The sequence below is a fragment of the Phyllostomus discolor genome, chromosome 1 (genome assembly GCF_004126475.2).
Source record: "Phyllostomus discolor isolate MPI-MPIP mPhyDis1 chromosome 1, mPhyDis1.pri.v3, whole genome shotgun sequence".
Classification (NCBI taxonomy): Eukaryota; Metazoa; Chordata; class Mammalia; order Chiroptera; family Phyllostomidae; genus Phyllostomus; species Phyllostomus discolor.
Window position 1 is genome coordinate 148,626,357 of NC_040903.2, and position 26,724 is coordinate 148,653,080.

Genomic DNA, 26,724 nt, shown 5'->3' on the forward strand with positions numbered 1-26,724 from the left:
CCTGGCTGTTTTGTGGTGTTTGTACTTACAAAAGCTTTGTGGTTTAATGTAGGGTCTTGGACTAATATCTTGTCCACCGCACAGGCTGTGTTCTTTTGAACTCCAAGCAGATAATTTGACATATGTACCTTTACATAAAAGTAACAACTGGAAAGGTTAATTATGTTATTAGAAACAACTGGAAAGGTTAATGGCTCCCTACTTTGCCCCAAAGATGTATGAACATGCCTCTGTGGCTTTAGCATCCTTTGAAGAAAGCATCAGCACTCACAGTTGTCATTACTCATGATTGTAGAAAGTTAGGGATTGAGAGGCTATAATTGTTCTACTGAGAAGATTATCTAGCTTCACCCCTGTTCCTAACATAGAGTTCTAGAGATGAAGCAACTTCCTTAAGGTAAGTAGCTAACTGGTGCCAGAGCCAGGATTAGGACAAGGTCTCCAGCATTCCAGCCAATGCACTTTCCTCGGGGTTGTGATCCTGTTTGCACTCTTTTGCCCACTCATTTACGCTCATTTACAATCTTGTCCATATTCTGACAGCCCCGTTAGAGATCATCTGTTCTCTTTGGAACAAGGAAACCCAGAGACATCACGTGGTCTTGTCCAGCCTCACAGAGGTTGTGGATACTAGAAGTGGGACTACAGGCCAGGTTCTCTGACTCCAACCCAGTGCTTTTTTAACCAGTACCCTGATTCTTCACAGATGGCTGCGCCTTGGACAGTGTTTTAACTCAGAACCTAGAGACTGCCATGAACTCAGTCACATAGTCCTCCTTTCTTCTTGTGAATGGAACTGTTGAAGGACATAGTTCCTCATGATGGTGGCGCTTGACAGGGGAGGCAGAGAGATGTAGCTCCGCCTCCAATTCTCTGTGATTCTGTTGATTCATGGCATATCTCATGTACAAAGTTAGGGCATGGCTTAATGTTCCTTTCTGTTGGAGAATTCTGTGCTCCTTTTCCAGCCCTTTTCTGTATGTTTCTTTGTGTTTTGTCCAGTAGAGGGGGGTGTGTGCTCACAGACCAGCAGACCCCCGGGCTCCTCCTGCAAGTTGGATTATTGGGAAGACACCTGGTGGTGAAAGAGATGCAAGCCTGGGCAGCACAGCACGTGGGAGGAGCTGAAGACAGTGGTGGAAGAGTTCAAGAAGCTGTGCTGCTGGGAATCAGCAAAGGAAACTAAAAGTATTCCTGGGAAACACATCCCCAGGGTCCCAGAAATTCTTTTTAGGTTAATGCCTCCCCAAGAAGAATGACAGGCTAAGAAACTGCAGGTTTGAATGTTTCTATCACAATACTCTCTGCTCTTAGGAGTGGTGAGGGTCCTGGGTGTGATATATGCATAATGTCATGCCAGTCCTGGTCTGGGGTTCCTTTTCCAAATGACACAGTGTGGGCTACATCAGGAACAAATACAACATTTCCTCTTAGCACCAATTGCACACAGGCTGCTTCTTCACATCCGAAACCTGGGTGCTGAGGTCTAGGAAAGACCAGCTGATTCTCCCATTTTTAATTGAAGTGATAGACCACAGTGCATTACGACAGAGTCCTGAGGAGAAAAATGAAATGCTCATTTCTGCTGTACACAGCATAGTAGAGCAGGAAGAAGTACAAACACAGTCCTTCCTGGAGAAGCCAAAGCTGTAGGGGAGTTTCAGAGAAATGCTGTTTAATTGACCACATTCAGCTGCTCCTAATTTGGACTCTCAGAACTGAGACAAGCATTTACAGCCAGGAAAGAAGGAGGGAGGTGGGAAGAAGACAGGGGAGGAGGGACAAGTTTAGGAGTTAGAGTTAGTAATGGGGATGAGGAAAGGAAGAAAAAGAAAATCTTGACTTTCTTCTTCAGACCCAGCTGTGGAAAATATATTTTTGAGGTCCCTTGCCTAACTGATCTGAACAATTGTGTTCAGTGGCATGGGTCATTTCACGGTACTTCCTGGCACCTGAATGTCCCTATCTCTGTTTTCTTCCTTATAGAGAGGGCCTGGCAGGTGTGGGAAAATCTTGATAACATCCTCCATCTGATCAGAGGCTTTCTCCTGGGATGCAAGAGCTTTTCTCATGTCTACTTAAACAATATTTAGTGGCTGGTGGAGGTAGTCCTGTCACTTGAGGCTGGATCACCCCCAGAAGGTGTTTACCTAGTAAATGTTCACTGTATTTCCCCCATATCCCATTGCTCTGACCTGCCAACCTCGTCAATATCCCAAGGGCCTTCCCTCGTGGCCACAGCCTTTTGCCTTGAGGAGGTGGCCTGCAATGATGTTGTCACCCATCTGTATAAAACGTTGACCATTGTGTCTCTGAAGGATGTTTCCTGAAGTAAGCACTTGGCATTGCACACGACATTCAGACTCTGTGAGCAGTCATGTGGAATATACAGCAACGTGGTCCCGGCCCCATGGGTGCCCCCTGAAAGTAGTCTGGGCTGCAGTGACACACAGCAAACAAATAGGTTGGTGACCAGTTACCATTACAGGCTTTTCAAAACCTATTTCCATCTCCAGTTAACACTGACCTGTTCAGAAAGAGTACCATGTAAGTCAATAAAAATAACCATGCTCGTTCTTATTTAAAATAGGTCTTTCTGGTTTGTGGTACAATGTCACAGCATCTCATTCAACCCTCTCACCAGTCTTGTGGTGGCCATCACAGACATGGTTCATTTTACCCACGGAGAAACTGAGGCCCCAAGTATAGGCCAGCGCCACTAAAGAAACAGAGTTAGTCAGAGGTGGAACCAGAACTCACATCTAGATTTTCTCAGTACAAGTATAGTTTTTTTTTAGATGATAACATTTTAATATATGATACAGCTAATGTGGATGATTTCGTTCTAAAAACTTGGAGAACTCTAGTGTTATTAAAAGATTCAGATAATTTTCTAAGCCTTCTGGAAAAATATTTTCCCTCATTAAGAAAATATATTCTTCTTGTGATATATCATATATATGTATATGTCACTGTAGAAATTATATATATGTTTTATCATTAGATAAAACTTTGGAAACACAAGAATTAATTTCAAACTGATTTTAAACTAATTAGCTTAATTTTAAGTTAATAAACTGTTCAATCCTACAAGTCTGAAATAAACAAAATATTTTGAACTTTTAAAATTGTATATCTGTATTAACAAACTTTTAATTGTTTTATATTATATCACAAAATTTTCCTATGCCATTAAATTTTCTTTAAATTAGTTTTAATATTTGCCTATATTCCATGAAATAAATTCACCATAGTTTCAAACTACTCCCTTTCTCGTAGGTTGTGTCAGTCCTTGCTATCAGAAACTAGTACAGCATACAACTTATTATCTAAAGTTTTTAAAAATTTTTTATCTAAATAGTTTCATAAGACTAGAGCATCTAAAAAGTATATATACGTTTGGCGTTTAAGGTAGAAACTAATGCTAGCAGAGCAAGGGCTGACTGGTACAGGGGAATGTTCTCTGAACTTGGGGGAACTGGGATCAGGAACAGAAAGATATTTAGCCAGTGGAAACTGGAGACTCTTCCTGCTATGTTGGAGAGATCTTTTCAGATCTCAGTTCAGCCACCACTTCCTTTATAGTTTTCCCAGACATCCTCTGTCATGTACACACCAAATATCAGATTGAAAGGTCTTCTCATGTGCCTCATAGTGTTCTGCACTTGCCCTTCTGTAGCACTTCCCAGGCCACGTGCTAATGGCCTGGTTGCTTCTCAGTGGCTTTTCCAAGACCAAAAGCTCTTGAGAGTAGGGACCCTGCCTTAGTACTCAGGGCAGTGCATGGTACATCATAGGTACTTGTGTTAAGTCTGCCCATGCTACCAGAACAGAACACCAGACTGGGAGGTAAGAACAATAGAGATTTATTTTCTCACAATTTTTGAGTCTGGAAATCCAAGGCTGAGTTGCCAGCAGGGTTTGTTTCCTCTGAGGCCTCTCTTCTTGGCTTGCAGATGGCTGCCCGCTTGTCCCCTCTTCACACGGTCATCCCTCTATGCACTTGTGTGCCCTTGGCGTGTCCAAATTCATTCTTCTAAGAACACCAATCAGACTAAAATATGACCTGCCCTACTGGCCTCATTTAAACTTAATCACCTCTTTTTTTCACTTTTTTAGAAATTGAATTTATTGCCATGACATTGGTTAATAAAGTTATATAGATTTCAGTTGTACACTTCTGTAATACATCATCTATATATTGTACTGTGTGTTCACGGCCCCAAGTCAAGTCTACTTCATCACCAATTTCTGCCCCCTTTACCCTCTTCTATCTCCCCCCCGCCCCGCCCTCTCCCCCTCTGGTAATTACCATACTGTTATCTGTGTCTATCAGTTTGTTTTTTATCTTAATCCTTTCACCCTTTCATCCAGCTTCACAGCCCCGTCCCCTCCACAGCTGTCAGTCTGTTCATTTTTTAAATTTTTTTTTAAAAAAACATGGAATGCTTCAAGCTTCCATGTCATCCTTGGAGAGGGACCATGATGGTCTTCTCTGTATTGTTCCAGTTTTAGTATATGTGCTGCCCAGGTGAGCGCTTACTCACCCTTCGAAGGCCCCATCTCTAAAGTCACATTCTGAGGTACGAAGGGTTGGGGCAACATATAGATTTGGGGGGAACATAGTTCAGTCTCTTACCTTACTCCTTATACATTTTTTATTATGAAATACTTGACGTGCTTGTAGATGAATTAGAAGATAATATTTACATTCCAGCACCCTACCTTCTGGGCGATAGCCAACTCCTCTGTGGCCAGCGGTATGAATGATGGAGGCAGTCTGGTATCTTACAAGAAGTGTCACACCTGCACTCAGAGTCCTCAGTCTGTGTCTTGGCACTGCCGGTTCCCAATCATGTGATCTCAACCACCCCCAGCGTCAGTCTCCTCATCTGTACAATTGGGATAATGACACCTACTTCAGTAGATGGTTGTGGGACTAGGTGAGCTCATGCATATGGGGGTGTCTAGTGTACTGTGTGCTGTGACGCAGACATCTGTCAGTGGAAAGGTATGTTAGAAATATGAAGCATTTCGATTTAGCGATGAAGGAGGGCTCGGGTACTGACTGAGTTCTAAAAGTCTCCAAGTTTTAAACAGTGTTCTAGTAATTGTACCATTATTATTTATACATACTGCCACCCTAGTCTCAGATTCATTTCAGCTCAGTTAAGATTGGTGGTTTATGAACCTTTTTTCATTTGGAAAAAAAAGTTTGAGGTATTAAATTATTTATATATAAAGCACTTGTTTATTAAAACCCACAGTTTTCAGATTTCAATGAGTGATTTTAATTCTTGTCCCCAAGTTCTGGTAGCTAATCACATTGTGGGGTTGCCTGGCTGCTGTTGTTACTGAGGGTTGTGTTGCTCGAGCTGTAAAATGTCTTTACATAAAATATCACGATGTCTCAGTGTAAGGACAGTGATAACTTCTGGGAAGCACTTGATAAGTGGACCTTGAAACATCGTAGGAATATAAATTCTCCTTTTAGGATGTGGAAAGAGTATTCACTGGTGAAAAAATTGTAGGCTATGGGAGCAGAGAGAGAGGCTGTTGAATCTTTAGCATCCTCCAAGAATCAGTAGCCCAGAATTAGAGCCCTCGCTTCTGGTCTTGTCTAAGCATCAGTCATGACCAAACATTTTCAGCTGATCAGCTTTTCCTTGCCTCCTTCTGAGGATGTTAGAAATCATGGCCTTTGGTTGTTCACAAATCTACTCTTTACTCTTTTTCCAGGGCAAATGTTTGCTTTCTCTCTCCATCCTACTTCTGTTAGGCTTCTCTGCTGCTCTCATCACTGTGCCCTCCCCTTCCTTCCTCCTGCCTCATTCCTGGTTTCTGTTTCAACAGGCCTGCAGCCTACATGCTTCTGTCATCTCTCCTTATTCCCCTTCCGTACTGTCTCCTGACCTGCCTTCATGTCTGGGCATTCTGCCATGTCTGCTTTTCTGTCTCTCATTCGTGTATATTTTCAATCTCTCTCCAGCTTTCCCCCTCCCTCTCCCTTCCCTTGTTGCTGCCCCTTACACTTCTCCATCTAGATCCTCCTCCAGCATGAACAGAAGTGTGGCATTCCTGAGACGTGTAGCCACTCTCTCATCCTGTTATCCTTCAGGGTGACCTAGGGATGGGACCTTTGGATTTATTGCACCTGCTTCTCCACAGACACTCGAGCGGATGTGACATTGGTGTCCTCCTAAGCATTGTAACAGTAAATCCTTCCTGAAATTATCTTCTGGGCTCAGCGTAGCCTGTACCCAAGGGGGAGTTTCACAGCCTCAAGGAGGAGCTTGATCAAGTGAACGAGGAGGGAGCTTTGGGAGGTATGGAGCTGGGTTTGATATGACAACATTTTTATTTCAACTTTTATCCTGGTTGAGTAGCTTTAGTATACTTGCAGATTTGACTTCTGTTTTACAAGGTTCACCAGTGTTTAAACAATCTTTATTCAATTTAATCAAGACAGTTACACTTGGATTTCATTTAGTAAGTAATAGTGATTGTTTTGTTTACAGTTAGATCTGGATTCACTTATCGGTTGTTCTGCTTCATCCCTTGAGACTGAGGTTAAGTGATAGTCCATGTAAGGACAGAAAGGAGTCAGTTAAAGGGTCTTAGGGTTCAGAGGAGTGTTAACCATGGCATTACTGAAAATTAATGGATATCTGTGGTTGAGTTACAGTGATCCAGCCAACCAGTTGATTCATTTGGAGACCACAGTCCCCATGAAAAACAGGTCCAGCCTGATTTCCTCTGCTTGAGGTGTAACATGTGACACCTGCTCCTCCTTATCCCTTGTGGGTACGACTCCGTCTTATTTGCCTCTCCCCATCCAGCTCCTAATGTTCAGCATGTCTGTTTGCAACGTGCATCATGCAGTTTTCTCAAACTCCCACGCATTATAGCCTCTCACAGAGTCAAACAGCCATAGCTTTTCTTTGTCAGAAAAACCACTGCCTTTAATCAAGATGAAGCATTTATCACACTTTGCATTTACACAGCCACAGTTTTTTATGGGTATCAGTTTTCCTTTCCAGGGTTTTGGAGCCAGAGGACTCACCAGGAAGCAGATCCAGAAGAGGTCAGGTTTCATGGCCCTGCAAATTGGTAGTTACAGTCATTTGTCTTCCTCCCTTTCCCTGGTTTCTGCTCCAACCTGCCTGCAGCCTACATCGCTGCTTTATTGCCTTCTCTTTTGGCCTGCTGGATGGCCTCCATTCTGAGCATAATGCCAGGGTTTCCAGCTCTCCTTTTGGCCCATTTCCTGCTACTTGTCTTTCTCCCTCTGGTCTACTAAAGAATGAGCAGAAGTGTAAGAACCCTCAGCTACATCTGTGAGACTTTTTAAATGAAGTTTAGAGGCTGATAAATGATAACCTTGAATATAAGTACTATAAATATTCAGTGGATAATAAGAATAGATATAGAGTTGGCCTCCTTGAAAAATTATTGGATGTTACAGGCACTGTCTCTCCATCTGTACCCACCTTCCTTTCTAGCTTTATCTCTCACTTTGCTTCCCTGCACAAACCCTACTTCAGAGATGAAGTACTCCGCAAACTCTGTACTCCACATTGTTTGTGAGCACTCTGTGCTACTCTGTTGGACCACTTGCCTGCGGGGCCCCTTCCTTCCTCTCATCCATCTCTTGCCCATCTGTGAGGCCAACCCCTCCACCCCTATACAGCCTCCTTCTCAATGTCACTTCCTTGGTCACTCTGCTCATCTCTTCCTCCTCTCAGTCTAGGAGGACTCTCTGTATCTCATCACATGGTGCTGGATCACGACTATGTCTCTGAGGAGGATGGACACCCATGTGAACAGGGATAAACTCCTTTTAGTCAGCAGCTGTGGCAGCCACAGCTGCAAAAGGGGAGTATTTGCACAGCGCTTCATCATTTGCAGAGCCCTTTCATCTACGTTATCTCATCTAGTTTTTAAAACCTCACTGCAAGCTTGGTATTATTATCATTATCTCATATATAGATCTTTAGAGGCCACTGCCCCAGCTTAGTGACTTATTGCAAAGAAGAGCTTTAACTATGAATTAGTAGAGACATGGGTTTCAGAAAGAAATTTGGCATTTTTCAATGGGCTATAAATAAGCAATTAATCCTACTTAGGAAGTTAAACATTTGGATATTTATTTAATATTAATGGAACACTTCCTTGATAAACTCACATGAAGAGAAAAAACCTCAGTACTAAAACTGGGAGCTTTTAGTAAAATTTCACCACACAAAGTTGGCCATTTAATGAACCCTATTCTTATTTTTTAACTGTAATTTAGATATCCAAATTTAAGAAATATTTGTTCAAATACCAAACATTGCTAGTTTGTAAACTTCCTTAGATAGTTCCTTTAAATAGTTGTTTACATGTATTGTTCTAGTGTCCTGGCACTTACCATACAGGACTGGTGTAATTTTTCATTTAGAGCTAATCCTCAAGACTTGATTTAAAAAAAATTACTTTCCCAGATGGTAATAGCTAACAATTACTGACAGCTTACTAAGTGTCAGATGCTATGTATTATCAGCAAATCCTTCAAGAGCCTTTGAGAAAGGTTATATATTGCCTCCATTTTATAGATGACAAAAACTAGACTTAGAGAGGTTAACTTTCTTAAGCTGAATGTCCACAGCTGGTAAGTGTTGGATCAGGGATTCATACTCTGCATTCTACTAGATCATGTGGTCTCCCTGGATATAATCTTATTGTATGGCATCATGCTATTTTAGAAAGAGGAGTGATACAAATAAACTCAGTCCCTTTAAATTATCTCAAAATTCTGTGATAGGGAGAAGTGGGCTTGAGAAGACAGTCATGTGTTCCGGGATATAACTTCACTGAATTGCTTCTGATTTCAATAGATAATAATGGCACACAGTAGCTTTAACATTTTTTCTGGTGAAAAGCAAGGCTCCATGGTTTATTTCTCTTCCCAAATTAAAAAAAAATCTAAGAAATAAAATTTAAGCCTGCTTTGTCCCTTTCCCCTGATCTCCTATTGACTTGACCTTATTCAAAGAATATAAAGTTCTCCCTCCAAACTTTATGGATCAATTGCTGAAAATGAAAGCAACTATTTCAGATTTGTCTTCCAGAACACAGATTATTAGATGAGCCAAAACAGGTGCTGGAAGATTTAAGCAGTGTTTGTATGGTTTGGTGGTGAAGACCAAGTGCTTTTTCACTCCAGTGATTCTCAATTACACAGTGAGAATCATGGCTACACAGTAGGATCACTTGGGAACTTGAAAGAGATCCTAATACTCAGTCCCAGGGGCTGAGCCCATAAGGCACTGCAGCTGCCTTCTCCTGCCAAGTGGTATCATCAAAACCATTACTGATGAAGAAGGAAGATGACAAGGGTGGGTGAGATGTACAGAGGGGCTCCCTCACTGGTCAGAAGCTATGAGTAGCACAGAGAGGCTGTGACAGCATAACAATAGGCTGACCCCTCTGTCTTAATCTATGTATCAGAACATTTTACAATAGACGTCAATGGTTTTTTTTTTCCACATGGCACCCATTTTCCCTTTGTCTGGTCATAGTACCCTACTTTTCCTATGGAGAACTACCTCTTTTCTTTTTTAAAAAATTTTTATTTATTAATTTTTAGAGAGAGCAAGGGGGCAAAGAGAGAGAAAAAAAACATCAATTTGCTGTTCCACTTATTTATGCATCCATTGGTTGATTCTGGTATCTGCCCTGACCAGGGATCAAACTCACAACCTTGGTGTATCTGGATGACACTCTAACCAACTGAGCTTCCCAGCCAGGGCCGAGGAGCCACCTCTCACTTTCTCAATTTATATGGTAAAGATGAGACTGGTCTGGAGCTTATGTGACCCAGCCATGTGACCCAGGACCTGGCTACTCTGATCAGTTTGAAAATGGGAACATTTTTCAAGCTATATTATATGAGGAGTGATCCTTGGGTCTTTTGCTAGAACAGCTGGGACACTTTCTTAGTAACTTACGGTTACTAATTCTGAAGTTGTAATAACCATCTTGACTCCACATGAGAAAACAGGATCAAAAGATGCAGAGAGATTCCTTATATCATTTGAGTACCTAGATCCAGCCATGCTTATAACCCTGGACTTTTTGGTTATATGAGCTAAAAAATTTTATTTTGCTTATGTCAGTTTACTTGGATTTCTGTTATAACATAGAGAGTTCTAACTGACCCTCCTCAGTGGAACCAAATGAGAAAGCAATATGTTGATATTGGAGTGAGGAGTCATGGATGGAACACATCTTTCTTGGATACCTGCTTCTGTGTTAGAGCACACATCCCTTCAAACAGCTCCGTCTACTTGACCAACAACCCTCACCAACTCTCTAGTCCAGCTATGTGAGATTTCATGTTTCCCTCTCTGGGTATTTCTGGTTTTAGGGGTAAACAGATCCTAGCCCTTGTTATCTATCTCTTGAAGACATGTTCAATACTCAATTTGCTCTGATGCTACTTTGGGGAACCATTGCCACATACAGTGAGCATTCACTCTGTTATGTGTATTCATTTACCAAACACTGATTGAATCAAATCTGTATACCAGATAGTGTAGGGGGCCTTGGACACCATGTAAAAGAGTGTTTACCTAATTTAATAGATAATTAAAAGCCATGGGAGACCTTTGCACAGAGGAAGGATATGACCTCAATTGTGACTCAGGAAGATTAACCAGACAATAGAGTGAAGGGCAAAAAGAGATTAGGATGAGCAAGATCAGTTGGTGATGGTGGCCACTGATGAATTGATGAGACCTCAAAAAGGGGCTGGAAAGAAAGGGATAAATATGAAAAACATTGTACAAATAGATCCACAAAACTTAACATTCTAGCATAGAAAGAGAGGAGTTCTAAATTATTCTGAAATTTGAGCTTTAGTTGTGAGGCTATGGAGATGTTTAGTTTCAATGTCTAGCCCATAGTACATACTAATAAATGTTAGTGTCCTTTATTAAAATTGGATGGCCTGTGCTAGGCTGATCTTCTGCCATTTCTACCACAGGAAATATAATCAGTTCCCTCTTTTGATAATAATTATATAGCAAGATCGTGGCAGCAATTGGAACAAAGCCCCTTATTCTCAGCTCTTTGGAAGAGCATACTTGAAGTAGGACAGGTCAACATGGGTCAATTCAGTGTTCATGGATTTGACACAGACACGTGGTTCCCTTCTCACACATTGTATGTGTTGGCAGTGGCCATTAGATTCAAACGTTGCTGCATTATTGAGTGGAACTATTTAGAAGGTGATGTTAGGATATTGACCTGGTTGGTTATCTTGTTGTGTTCCGTACTCTGAAGACACCTAGCAAATATGCATAAAACTTACTGTGGGATAAGCATTTAAAGAGTGAACGTAACGTTGGCCAGGTATCTCAGTTGGTTATGGTGTCATCCCAATACACCAAGGTTGTGGAATTGATTTCTGGTCAATCAATCAATGAATGCATAAATATGTGGAACAACAAATCAGTGTTTCTCTTTCTCTGTCTTTCTCTCCTTTCCTCTATCTCTCTAAAATCAATAAGTAAAAATAATTAGAAAATAAGAGGGAGCCTAATACACATACTCTAAAATCAATATTAATTTTTTAAGACTTATTTCAAATTACCTTCTGTTATCACTGTAACATGTGCTTTTGGGGAGAAAATTGTTAATAAATTACTGGATTTAAAAAATTATTTCTTTTTGAATAAAACAATTACTTGGTTACTTGAGCTTAGAGAACATGACAATATTTCAAGAAGGAGGAGAAACTAATGAAATTGGAATATGACAAGAATAAATAAGGCTTGTCAGTTTTTTCACTTTTTTGGTGAGGGGAGCTGTGTTAAAAAATCTTTTAGGTTTCATATGACCAAGAACACTGCACTTCATTCTATTGGCAAGACATTTTTTGTTTCTCTGTTTAGTTAACTGTTAACAGTTTCCAGGAACCATTCTCTGCACTTTGGGAGGGTTATTCTCTATTTGCCCATTTTCCTTGTCAGTGGCCCTGAGTGTACTCTCAGCTCCTTGAAAGCACGGACTGTGCCTTATTCATGCTGTTTACTTCCAATACATATTTAGTAAGTGAACAAATGAATTAATCAATAGGAAAAATAATGATAGTGACCTCCTTAAGTTCTAGATTTTTCTTGTTGTGGATCTAAGTCTATTACTTTCTTTTTCTTCTTCAGTTTTTTAAAAATAGGAAGTAAAATGTCCACTCTGTGCTTTATTGGGAACTAAGATAATAGGCAGAGGATATCCAAGTGGAAATAAATGTGGCATTGGGTCAAGTACCACTGGAAACAAGGGAGTACAACTCTCCCTTTGGACTCTCAATTCATAGACAGTCCAAAACAGTATACAGGATATCAGCATTGAATTGGACACCAAATCCCCCTTTGGTCTGAGGGGGCAGAGGCACAGTGTAATTAGTCATTATGTTGCTCAAACTCAGAATTAAACATATGATCTAAGTCTTATTTGTAAAATACTTTTTCCCCCAAAACATAGGATCTACCACTCTGTCTTGGTGAAAGTCCAGGATTTAATTTTCTGGTGAACTGGGCCTTGGAGAAAGTGGGCTGTGAGTCATACATGGGTGATTATACGTTTTGTTTTCTTACAACATCAACTAGCTGTCCTTCCATCTGTGTCATGTGGAATGTTCTCTACTTCACATTTTTTGGGTCATATGGATAAAGCAGAGTAGTGTCCTGAAGATAAAGCCAAAATCTCTGCCAAGCAGAGATGGGGAGAAAGAGGAAACTGGTTTCTATCCCAGTCTGCAGGCTCACAATACAGCCAGCATCTCAGTGTATGGAGCGACCAGTGTATTTTCATAAACAAGAAACCTGGGTCATATAAGAAAAATGAGAGGTAGATCCAAAGTGATATTTTCAAATCACGTAATGTTAACATACAGGGATATTTATTGCAATTTATAAGATGGAAAAAGAAAGGGAGTATCTAAATGTCCAATGAAAGGGGGCGAGGAAAATAAATTTTTGTATATCCTTGTGCGTATATCCATAAAAGTGGATTTCTAGTCACGTAAAAGAATGGTGTACATGTATACGAACTAGCAAAGAATGGTGACCAAGCAACATTGGAAAACGAAGACAGCCAAAACAATACACAGAACAGAACATCTGGCCTCACTATGTGTGTGTATTCGTATACCACATATAATAGTGGTAACCTCTGGGAGTGGCCACATGAGAATTTTTTCATTTTGCACTGTACAATTCCATATTGTTTGAATATATCTCAGTGAACAGGCACAGGATGGCCAATGGTGAAAACTTCTTTCCTCCTGGGACATGAAAAATAGTGCACTGGCTAACCATTCTATATAGACAAAGTAAACACCGTCTGTGGCCTGATCCGTGGCTTTTGGAAAGGGGATGGAGGGGAATAAAGTGACTGGAGCTAGCACATCTGCTATCTTCAGCACATGTGCCATAATTCACAAATAAAACAATTTTTATTTACCTTATTTTGATGGTTTTCAAGCCATAGAACAAAAAGAACAAATTCCGAGAAGTGAAAACTAATTCTCATTTCAGCATGAAGCTCTCCAATGGTCAGTTCAATTTGTCCTTGAAAACAGAAGTCAGAGTTTCTGAATCAATCTGTGTCTTCAGCTAGCGTTGTGACCTTGAATTGAGTCATGTGATCACTAATCTGCCAGTTTCCCCACCTGTTAAAGTTGATAGTAATAATCCTTACTCTTGCATTCCTGAGTGGGGTGTTGTGAAGTTTACTAAGATCATGTTAGCAAAATGCTTTGAGCTCTTTAGATAAAAGGCTCGATATAAACATAAAGTCTTATTAAGATAATTATACAGTGATTTTACATAGTTACATTTACATGCAAGGCTAAGTGTAATGTTGGAAGTCATTTTATGGAGGCAGAGAAAGAGATTGGCTTTGAAAATCTGAAAATGAAATTTCTCACACATTGAAAACAGAGTAGAATCATTTGCTTTCAGAATAAAATAAGGAACAGTTCTTACAGGACTTAGTTTTGAGAAATGATTCAAAACAATGAAAGGTAAAAAAAATTAAGTTTCTCTGTTTCAAAATGTCTTTTGAAAAGCAAAATGATTGCTTCTTCTTTCCCCTGAAAGAGGAAGAAAATAAAAAGAAGCTCTTGAAGAATTTGTTGGTTTAAAAAAAAAGGTTTTGTCATTAACATTACTGTGAAGTGGTGAAACCTGTCTGGCCCACTGTGTATACGGAAGGTTGACTCATTAATGCTTGGCGGAGTCTCTTCCCCGGTGGCACTGTACCAGTTGCTCCTTTGATGGAGCAAGGGAAGTACATCTTCTGCACTTTCCTTCGTCTCAAGCTGTCCTGAGAACCCATCATGTTTGCTGCAGGCTCCTCACCCTTTGGCACCATGGGTGCATACTACTACTATAACCCAAGACATGGTCAGTCAATTTCAGTCCCCAAGATTTGGAAGTGCCGACACAGGAGGTCAGTAGCCCCAGAGGAAGGTAAGCTTGGAAGCAGAAGCCCGTGATCTTGTCTGCAGGGGTTGGGGTGGTGGGGGAAGGTTTCTGTTTACAGTAGAGATAAATCTATTCAGATGATCAGAACTGAAATTCCTTTTTAGTTAATAATGCTTTTAATTTGCTAGAGTTTTGGGGCTGACCTATGAAAGAGGAGTCATTGGTGAAGGTCACTGTTTGGCACGTGGCAAGTTGGCTCAGGTGTCCTCCAGCTGTGACCTGCAGGGCTGCTGGTCTCAAGTTTTAAGAATCATACTATCCGATATCAACATATTCATTCAATTACATTGAACAAAGCTAAGGATTAGTCTGTTCATTTATAAGGGGAGGTTTAGGAAAAATCTTCATCTAGAGAGATTATTTTCATCATAAAAACTCTGGAGTGTGAATGTGATTAGTTGTATTTATATGAAGATTTTATATGTTCTTTAAAGGTAGGATGATGTAATGAAAAGCTATATCAATATCAAGAAATATTTAATCTATACTATTTACCCATAGTGTATTAAAACACTTTGCATCTAATCTTTAATATGGACATTGTTTAAATCATTGTTCTTTGCTTTTAATATCTAATATGGACATTATTAAAGTGTAAAAGAAGGAGGTTTTCTTCTTTCCCAGAAGACCAGTCCCTTATTCCTATTAAACAGTTTTGTGGCAGTGAGGTAGAGACTGTCTAACTTCATGTGCAAATTAGAGAAGTTACAAAGGAAAAATAAGTTATGTAAAATAAATTAATTTTACCCTTAAGGGAGACATTGACATTTTTCTGTTTTCCAATTTCTCCCTATTTGTTGGTGCTTGTTGGCAGTCATAATCTCTGTTTTTCTGGTTTGTTCTAACCTTTTAGATGTATTTCTTAGTATGCCCTTGAGAATCTCTGTGTTTGGACAGAGGATCATCAATGGCCCCGAAGAGAGTGGATGTTAAACTATGAGGAAAGTTATTAATAAAGCTAATGAGAAAATCTCTTAAGTTATAATTGCTTAGTGGCAACTAGCAATTAAAACAGAAAAAGCTAAAGTTCTGTATAGAGCATATTAAGCAGTGAGTCAAATAATTTTAAGTTTGCAAGCTGTGTTTTGTGCTCTGAAAGCATTTCTTAAAGAGATACATGCATATGTATTCACATTTACTTAGAATTCATGGGATATTATCTTATGACAGAAACAGAAACAGTTTCAGAAAAAGTCTGTCCAAATTCACAACACATATTTATTTTGATATGGGAAAAGAAATATTTCCTTCCTCGAATCATGAAGGAGAGAGTATTTGTTTCCCTTCCCTGCTACCGTCTCTTCACCAATAACCTAGACTAGATGAATAATAGGCATTTGAATGCAAATCTGAATTTTATTTGTAGTTCAAATACTAATTTGTTATATGGCCCTGAGTATGTTTTATAATCATTGTTTGCTTTAGTTGTTCTTTCTTTAAAGAGATTAAGTGTGCACTTCCTAGCTCATCAAAATGGTACAAAAATGCTGTCTGTAGTATGATCATCTCTAGTAGATGTAGATGAAGCATATATCAGAAGTTGTTTACTTATTGGAATTATTTATTAATGATTCATTTATTAACTGTACTTTCTTATTCTATATATCTATAAATTTTGATCTTTGAAGGACTCAACCTTATTGAGGTACAAGGAACAAATATTGAGCTCACTTCATATTGAGATTTTTTCTGACAGCAATTGTTAAGGTTAAATAATGTATTTTGGGGGAAAGGTGTTCAATAGCATATCCTAGTTAAATAAGAATACTTCAAGAAATGAATGCACCTTGTAAATCTCTCAGACAACCCTTGTATTTCTCAGAATGCCAGTAATCAAAATGCAGCTATGGTTTCTATAACCTCCAGATTTTAAATTACTCTTAAGTAGATGCAGGATTTCTGCATCATCTTCTTTATGGCAGGAAATTACAAACACGTTTGTTGTTATTGCCAGAATCTGAGGGCGTATAGCTTCGAGCAGTGGCACCTGGATTTGTTTTCTTTCCCTTTTGGAGTGGGGGCTGGGTGCTAGTGTGAGCTGATAGAGGGGAGTAAGTTCTTTGCCAACACTGAATAGTTAAAAAATCTTTTCACATATTAATCACCTGGAAACTGTACTATTAAAGATGGGCCAGTAGTCCCCTTTGACTACTGGAGTAGTCAAAATTAGATCTTTCAATTTACCCTTACACTATATTTTCTTCTCCCTCTTGATATAGAAGTGATATGTCTGTGTATGAGATGGACTTTAATTTCAGATAGAATATTTCTAAATTATTGCAGGGTCATTCATTAGTTCATCTTAAAGGTGGGTCATTGACTTCAGTGTCATATTTCATTGGTTATCGTAGTAAAGGTGCTAATAGTAGTATTAGTGGTAATAAAAGTATTAACAACCATTTTTGAGTGCTATATAAAGTACTTTAAATATTTCATTTTCTTTAATCCTCACAAAACTCTTGGGCGGATTTCTATTATCTCCATTTTATAGACAAAGAACCTGCCCAAATGGATGGATACTAATCTTTCTGAATCCAAGGCCTATAATCTCTCACTATTCCATATTTTTCATGAAGGAAAAAATTCATATTTAGCCATATTTAGTATGATTTGCCTTTACAGTTTATAATCATGTTTGGGTTTTCATATGAATTACTTTCCTGTTACTGCTTTTATCACAGTCAGTTTAGCTGGGAGAGGTTGGAACAAGGTACCAACAAAAGCGAACAAAAGTAGTTTAATTGGGGAGGTTGAATGCATATTGAAGTTTTTGCAAGTTTTGTCATTGGGTGAAACAATAATTAATGTGAGCCAAGGATACTTTAAAATAGCTAGAGACTTCTCCCAACCAGATGTAAAGAAAAGTAAACAACTAGGCTTCTGGAGGGCGATACGTGGTACTGAAAAACATACAATAAAAAATAAAAAGAAAAGAAAACCAGGCTACCTACTCTATGGATGACTGCCAGTGAGAAAATTAACCTAGTTCTCATTTTTTTCCTCTATAAAATGGTGATTCAAATAACATTGGACGAACCAAAAACCAGGGACATAGCTAAAGTTGTGGTTAGATCGCCAGTCTTCCTGTACATGTGTATATACATCTTTAAGCTAAGGGGCTACAATCCCCCTCCACCCTGAGAAAACTCTTACACAGCAAGAACCACCTGAGAAACATTATTATTACTGTAAGAGTGTGAGAGACTCCAGTTGAACAGTGATGCAGCCATGGATCTGCTGGACAAGGGTCACAGGTTACTGTGTGTGTGGTGGCGGGGGTGGGGGGGGGGGTGTCTGTAATCCGAAGCCAAGGCCTGTAAAACCAGCTGACTAGAAAGAGTTAAGAGTCAAGCAATGACGTGGAAAGAGAACTTCTAAGGAGTAAGTAAAAACGTGTCCAGAAGCAGCAGGATGGGAGCTAAGGCCAGATGTAGGGATTCGAGAGGCAAAGATGAGTGAGAAAGAGCAAGTCCAGAGGAAACAGGTAAGCAGTTCCAGTTACCAGGTGCAGGTGTGGTCCACAGTTGGATTTCAGGTGCTTAGTATATTGTGGCTTGTGGGAGAACCATTTGCATTTAAAAGGCAGGCACAAGGTAGTTAAGGTGGCTGGTGAGACATCAAGTCTCCTCTGATCAAAATATTTTTGTGACTTGAGGATGAAAGTCAATTTCCTTAGCAAGGCTGCACAAGAGGGCCTTAGCCACCTGGCTCCTGCCTCTCTCTTCCATAAGTGGCCCACATCTCAGTCATAGTGAATCATGTGCCATCTGCTGAGCATACCCATTCTTTTACACGTACATGTCCCTTCTGGTTTGCCAAGTTAAATCTTATTCATTCTTCAAGTAATAAGTATTATTTCTCCTGAGAAGTAGCCCATTCCTGATACCCACCGGCCCCGCCTCCACTCTCCTTGGGATGGCCTTAGGTAATCTACTCTTTGTTCCTTAGTACACTCCTTGTGACACATTACAAAAATTTATTTACTCCTTCATTTTCCTTATGGTTGCTAGACTCCTTGAAGGCAAGGACGTGGTATTACATGATTCAGTGCCTGGCATAGTAGGTGCCTAATCAGTATTTTGACTAAATGGATAAATGAAGTTTTTATGACCACGTAAATATTACTTGTTAAATCGATACACTGATCATGCATTGAATCAAAGATGAGCACAGGTCACTTACCTTCTTAGGTATGTTCAGTACCAGACCCCTGAACTTTTCAGTGGCTGGTTAAACAGACACTATCTAAATGTTTGTATGTTTGCCCTGGCAGTTGTGAGTCAGTAGATTGAACGTCGGCCTACAAACCAAAAGGTTGCTGGTTCAGTTCCTAGTCAGAGCACATGTCAGGGTTGTGGGCTGATCCCCAGTTGGAGGTGTGTGGGACAAAACCAGTAGATGTTTCTCTTCCTCTCTTTCTCCCTCCCTCTGCTCTCTCTAAGAATAAATAAAATATTTAAATGTTTGCATCTTCTCAGTCTAACACAATAAGCAAAATAAAGGGAAAAAGAATGATTTCTAGAAGTTAAACATCTCACACTGATTAGTGAAAGTAGGATCATTTTCATTCATTTAATTATAGTACTTTATGAACATTTACGCCATGCATGCATTCAGGTAATGAGAAATACAGACTTTACAGTTGGGGTGAGACATTGCTGCAGCCATTACTCTTTATTTATTGACTGTGTTTGAGAAAGGAGCATTGTTAGTCAGGTGGCAGGGAAGGAAATCCTGAGTGCTTCAGTCATGAGGCAAGGAGAGACTCATGTTTGTGTGGTGTTCTGGTGGTGTACACAGATAAGCATGTGGATGATTCAAGTGGTTAAAGCAACAATGACTTGTTCCAGAAAAGGCACAGATGTGACAGAGACAGGTCTCTGGGAATCCAATGACTACATTATATAGTAAACTCATTTCTGAAAATTTCTTGGAAAATATTCAGATATTCATGATTTCTCTATATTTATGTTTAGGTCTAAATATTCTGGAAGTGAGAAGCCAATTATTTCTCCTTCCATCACTGTGTTGAAGTTAGCCTATTACAGTACTTTCCTTAGAGTCCCGGGCTGCTTGATTCTTTCTCCTTGGACAAGCAGGGACTCCCAGGAGCTATATCCTACAGGCCTGGCCTGTGCAGAGGCTGAGGGACCCCCTATCCACACTTGTAGAGCATTGAGACAAAGAGCAGGCACCAGCAGTGGTGTCCTCCAAGGTCTCCAGGTCAGAGAAGGTTCCCAGGGAAACCAAGTTGAGTTTCTTAACAAAACTATTTGAGAGCAGAAAGGTAGGAAACCAGCTTAGGAGACCATACATGGAGAGCTGACAAGGGTGGAGCTTGACTAGGACTTGGGTGTGGGGGGTGGCAGGCCTGGAGCGATTCCTAAGCTAAGGAGCTGGTAGGTGGCTGTGTTTCCCACACTTGTAGGTAAAAACATAATGAGAATAATTAAAGGGACAGTAGGGAGTAGTTTTCAGTCAGGGCTTTTATTATTAAAGAAGACTGCTTTGAGATACAGTGAGGCTTTAAGGACCTGAATGAACTGTAAGGTGATGGTGTGGAAGGCATCAGGGCTGGAGAAGCTGATGCAGCCATAGAGCTGGCTCTGAGATGCAGCACCAAAAATCCAGTAAGCAACATGCAGTATTCGATCTGCTGTGGTAATCTGGGTGGTAGTATTATCCCAGGGACTCTTGTCCAGAGGTAGAGAGCAGTTGCAGAGGTGGGGGGTAGCAGTACTGTTTAGACTTGGGTGTGGTGTGGGCTGTGGAGAAAAGTGCCTGAGTGTAGGACCCAGGATAATCTTTTTGTTTTCTGCAGGAGCCCAGGTGTTGACTGGAGGTGGAAGGTGGGGAATGGGGTTGTGCTTCATGGAGGAGCAAACTGTCATTGGTGAAAGTGGGCTTTATAATTAATTGTGTATACCCTATGTTCCCAGCTATTTCCTTAAAGAAATAATACAGGATAACAACAAAAATTGTGTATATAAGGAAAGACTAGAATGAAGCTCATTGAAATATTTGTGGCAGTCACTCCTGAACACGGAGTCTATGGCTGGCTGTTCTTCCTTCTACTCAAAGGTAGTTTCTAAACCTGCAGCATAAGCAAATTCAACTTTAATAATGAAGGATAAAACAATTAACTTAAAAAAGGTAGATAGGAAAGATTGTAACCAAATATCACTGGCTTCACAGTTTTGCTCCATTTTTATAAACCACTAATTGAAGGGGTAAGATGTGTAGATAGTTCAGAACAATAGATGATTTGAAGTCTGAGGCGGACCTGAGACACAAATACGTGGACATCCTCATCTTGTTTAATTCTTATGTAGAAGTGGACTGAATTCATGTCAAGGAGCCGGTTGACCTTTGGGGAAGAACATGTCAGAATGCAGTACACAGGCCAAATTTTGGGAGTAGGGTATCCAGGTTACACCAATCAATGTAGACATTGGAAACAATTGTTTAGAGCTTAGGTTACTTGTGCCTTGGGGTGTTAAATATTTTGATTGTACTTTGTCTATAAGAATTTTGTTTCCTCATTCCCTACAAAACAAATGAATACATGCATACATACATACATACACACATACATACTGTCTGTTGCCAACATGCCTAGTAGCAAAGGTGCTGGTAGCATCTTTTACCTTCAAATCATTCCTTGTATACCCACATGCTGAGGGCAGCTATACTGTGGAGGCTAAACCTTCCTGAAGTGTAAGCACAGTAGCTACAGCCCTAGAGACTGGTATATCTCTTTCTGCCCTGAATGTCCTTCATTTCTTGCCGTCTCCACACATTGCATCCTAGCAAACCACATTCACAGCATCTATGTGTTTACTCCCATTATGCAAGTATTTATTATTATGCTATTCCTTTCAGTTGTGAACCCTGGAAGAACAAAGGCAGTATCTTGTCCTAGCAGCAATGACTATGGCAATGCACTTGAAAAATGCTAGATAAAAAATACTATCTAGTATGCTACCAGAGGTACAGGTAGCATATGTGCCAGTCACTTAATGAACCAGATGCTTTGTGCCACCTTGTTGCCTCTAATGTCAGCATAGTGTTTTTTGTCATAGATTTGAAATTAAACACTAGGACCTGAAATTCTTCCCCATGTGTACTGAATGCTCTTTCATTAGGTATCTCCAGGGAACATTTTGATTGTATTGGATTGCTGTGCTTACTACCTGTTTAATGGAGCAATAGCAGTTTCAATTTTTTATTTAAAAAGTTTATGTAAAGAAACTACTAGGAAAAAAACAAAAAGAAAACAGTAAAAATATTCCATAATCCAAGTACGTCAACTCTTTTTACAGAGATAGGTGTTTTTACATGACTACAGTCATTCATTTTGTATATTATGTACTTCCATATTTATCTATGATTATTTTAAACTTTTTATATGTTAATACAATCTTGTTAATTATAGCTTTGTAATTGCAATAGATTATTATATTTTAGCGTGTCAATGAACCATAATATTAAATCTATTGTTAGACAAACTGTCTCCAAGTTGAAACTAATAGAAAACACTGTGGTTAACACTGTTATTCACATAGCTTTTTGTTTTCATTAAATGATTTCTTTGAGGTGAATTTATAGAAATATAAGTAGTAAAAAGATGAGTACTTTGTTAGTGTCTTAGTTCTTTTCAAAAATTTACACTAACATATAGTACTACCAATTCATATAAAATGGTTACTCACAGGGACTGTTTAAAAAAACAGCTTTATCGAGATGTAATACACATGCCATACAAAGGCACCCATATAAAATGTATGATTCAGTGGCTTTTAGTATATTCACAGAGATATACAACTATCACCACAATTAATTTTAGAACATTGTATCACCTCCCCTAAAATCCCTGTACACATCATCAATCACCCACATTTCTCCACAATCCCTTCCAGCCCTAGGGTACTGCTAATTTACTTTCTACCTCTATAGATTTGCCTGTTCTGGACATTCTATATAAATGAAATAATTCAATGTGGTCTTTTGTAACTGGTCTCTTTGAGTTATCACAATGTTTTCAATATTTATTCTTTTTGTTGCCAAATAACCTTCCATTGTATAGAAATATAGCACATTTTGTTTATTCATAAGTAGGTGGGCATTTGGGTTCTTTCTGCCTTTTGGCTGTTATTAACAATGCTGCTATGAAGATTCATGTACAAGTTTTTATATGGGCATATGTTTAATTTCTCTTGGCAAATTCGACTCTACTGCCAGGTCAAGAATAATTCTGTATTTAGCCTTTTGAGGAAGTGCCAGATTGTTTCCCAAAGCCACTACACCAGCTGTATTCCTACCAGCAATGTATGAGAATTCCAATTTCCCCACATCCTTTCCAGCTTTTGTTATTATCTGCCCTTTTGAGTATAGCCATCCTAGCAGTTTTGAGGTAGTGGTTCTTCATGGTGGTTTTGATTTGCATTTCAGAGGGTCTTCTACACTTTTTAACATTTATATAAAATTATAATAAAATTTTGTATTTTAAATTACCTGTGAAAGGTTGAAAGTATTTTACAACCTATATTAAAATATATGTAATTTGTAGAGAGCATATGCAAAGCACCATGGAAAGCACACAGAAATGATACAGTTCATAGAATGAGAGGGAAACATGCCATTAGAAATACATATAAAGTAAGCAACAGCATACCACAAAAAATTTAAAACCAACACCTAAATCAATAAGAGTTTATAGTTACATACCACTTTTTCACATGTTATGTCATTTATTCTGAGTAATTATTATCTTAGGTGCTATATACAGACAGCTTTAAGAAAATGTTGAGGGCTTGTTTGTAGAACCTTTTTAAGGTTAATAAAATTATACTGTATGCGAAAGCATTAAAATTTTGATTGTCTTAACATTCTGACAGCTTGTTTCTAACTTTACTAATAGCAAATGGAAAATAGCTAAAGGAGTAGCAGAAGGATTTTAATTGAGATTTAATACATGTTAAAATAAAATACTTAAAATTACTCATGAAAATGCCTCAAGCAGGTACCCTGCCCATTTTTTAACTGGACTGTTTGTTTGTTTTTGGTGTTGAGTTGTATAAGTTCTTTATAAATTTTGGATATTAACCCTATATCAGACATAAGGGGTTAATTTGGTGAACATGTTCTCCCATTCAGTGGATTGTCTTCATTTTCTTGATGGTTTCCTTTGCTGTGAAAAACTTTTTAGCTTGATGTAGACCCATTTATTTATATTTTCTTTTTTTCCTTGCCCAAGGAGTTATATCAGAAAAAATGTTGCTATGAGAAATGTCTGAGATTTTACTGCATGTTTTCTTCTAGGATTTTTATGTCTTGAGCCTAACATTTAAGTCTTTAATCCATTTTGAGTTTATTCTTGTGTTTGATGTAAGAAGGTGGTCTAGTTTTATTTTATTTTATTTTTTTGCACAAATCTGTCCAATTTTCTCAACACCATTTATGGAATAGACTGTCTTTACCCCATTGTATGTTCTTGCCTCCTTTGTCAAATATTAATTGACCATAAAGGTGTGGGTTTATTTCTGGGCTCTCTGTTCTGCTCCATTGATCTATATGTCTCTATATATTTAAAAACAGCACAGTGCTGTTTTTTAAATATTTTATTTTGTTATAAAATTTATTGGGGTGACATGCAGATGGCTAATAGACATGAAAAGCTGCTCAATGTCACTAATTATCAGAAAAATGCAAATTAAAACCACAATGAGATATCACCTCATACCTGTCAGAATGGCTGTCATCAATAAATCAACAAACAACTGTGGTGAGGATGTGGAGCAAACAGAGCCCTCATGCACTGCTGGTGGGGATGCAAATTGGTGCAGCCACTGTGGAAAGCAGTATGGAGATACCTCAAAACATTAGAAATATTCTTAACCAAGTAGCTCAGTTGGTTAGAGCTTTCTCCCAATATGCCAAGGTTATGGGTTCAATCCCCAGTCTGGATACTTAGAAGAATCAACCAATGAATGCATAAATTAAGTGGAACAACAAATTGATGTTTTCCCCTCTCTCTCCCCTCCCCCTCCCTTCTTTCTTTCTCTAAAGTCAATAAACAAAAACTTGCACAAAAATTTAAAATGGAGCTGCCTTATGACCCAGCCATTTCACTTCTGGGAATATATCTAAAGAAACCTGAGACACTAATTTGAAAGAATATATGCACCCCTATGTTCATTGCATCATTATTTACAATAACCAAGATTTGGTAACAACCAAAGTGCCCATCAGTAGATGAGTGGACAAAAAAGATGTCGTACATTTACACAATCAATACTACTCAGCTGTAAAAAAAGAAGGAAATCTCACCTTTTGTGACAGCATGGATAAACCTGGAGAGTATTTTGATATGTGATATAACCCAAACAAAGAGAGACAAATATCATATGATTTCACTTATATGTGGAATCTAATGAACAAAATAAACTCACAAACAAAATAGAAACAGACTCCTGGACACAGAGAACAGACTGACAGCTGTCAGAGTTTAGGGGGGTTGGGAGGCTGGGTGAAAAGGTGAAGGGATTAAGCAAGAAAAAAAAAGAAAAGAAAACCTTATAGACATAGACAACAGTATGGTGATTACCAGAGGGAATAGGGGGGTGGGGAGAGGTAGAAGGTAGTAGGTGATAGAAGGAGACTTGACTTGGTGTGGTGAGCATGCAATACAATGTACAGATGAAGGGTTATAGAATTATACACCCGAAACCTATATAATTTTACAAACCAGTGTCACCCCAGTAAATTCAATAAAAAGAATATAGAAAAATGCCTTATTAATTTACATTTATAAAAATCTTTCCTGAGGATAATCACCATTAGAATGAGAAACAGAAGAGAAGCCCTGATGTGTGGGTGTGTGTCCTATAGATGTTATTTGGGGGGGGGGGGGTCCCAATAATCCTCAGAAAATGATCTTCCTATTTTGATAATACAGAATTTTACTTTTTTTAATTACAAAAGTATTCTATGGTCATTATAGAATATAGAGAGATTTATGAAAATAGGAAAAAATCCTTTATCACCACACTTAGAAAAAATACTGTTAAAATTTATATATTTTTTTACTATTTTTTACTATGCTTAAATAGAATTCCTATATTCAATATATAATTTGGGGGCTAATATATTATAAACCTTTTCCTATATTTTCAAACATTTTATAAACATTGTTTTAATTATTGTAAGATATTATGTATAGGGAATGGGCCATCTGCTTACTATCATTTATAATTTTTCAGTGTTTTAATAATGTGATAAGCATTTTTGGATGGGATTTTTAACAGTGTGATATTTGGATCGGTTGCTTGCACTTTTAAATAGTTTCTTTATAGTAGATTCCTAGGAGAAAATTAAAGTGTCAAAAGTATGACTATCACCTGCATTTCAATATTTATTACCAAATTGTTCCTCTAAATTTTATTCGGTATATTCCCACTAGCTAAGTATCCATGCACTTATTTTATTTATTTATTTATTTATTTATTTATTTATTTATTTATTTAACAAATATTTGGTGGGAACTTGCTGTGTCCAGGCATGATGTGAAGGGCCAGGCCTAAAGGACATGCTGGCACTGTCCTGCCTTTTTAGAGCAGCATGCCTCTTTTACTGTTGTTACCAACATTGCATATTTTCAAGATTTTATATTTCTGATTTGATGGGGGAATGTTGTATTTTATTGCTTCTTTAACTTGTTTTTGTTTTATTACTGTTAGTGATATTGAATACTTCTTGATATTCATTGGTCACTTGTCTTACTTGCCCTTTGGCCACTTAAAGTCTTTACAAAATATATGGAGGGGAATTCATGTAGAGATCAGGGTGGAAGCAAGTGTAAGTGTGTCCCACAGAAGGAGACATAGCTGACAAAGTGTTTGAGTCCATTGGCAAGGTCGGCATGGCCTTAGTCGTCATGGGAGGCAGGGTGAACTCTGCCTTGTGGAATGTGGATGCGGGGCACAGAAGCATCATCTTTGACGCGTTCCGTGGAGTGCAGGACATCACGGTAGAGGAAGGGACGCACTTTCTTATCCTTTGGGTACAGAAACCAATTATCTTTGACTGCCACTCTCAACCACGTTACATACCAGTGATCACTGGTAACAAAGATTTACAGAATATCCACATCACCCTGCATAATTTTTTTGCGTCCGGTAGTGAGTCAGCTTCC

General features: G+C 38.8%; 1 non-coding gene across 1 annotated transcript; it reads right to left on the minus strand.

Annotated features, from left to right (window-relative positions):
* Window positions 1–4,434: 4,434 nt before the first annotated feature.
* Window positions 4,435–4,539, minus strand: LOC114490393. Its single transcript, XR_003683952.1, has one exon. It is a non-coding gene; the product is annotated as a U6 spliceosomal RNA (small nuclear RNA).
* Between the last annotated feature and the right edge of the window lie 22,185 nt (window positions 4,540–26,724).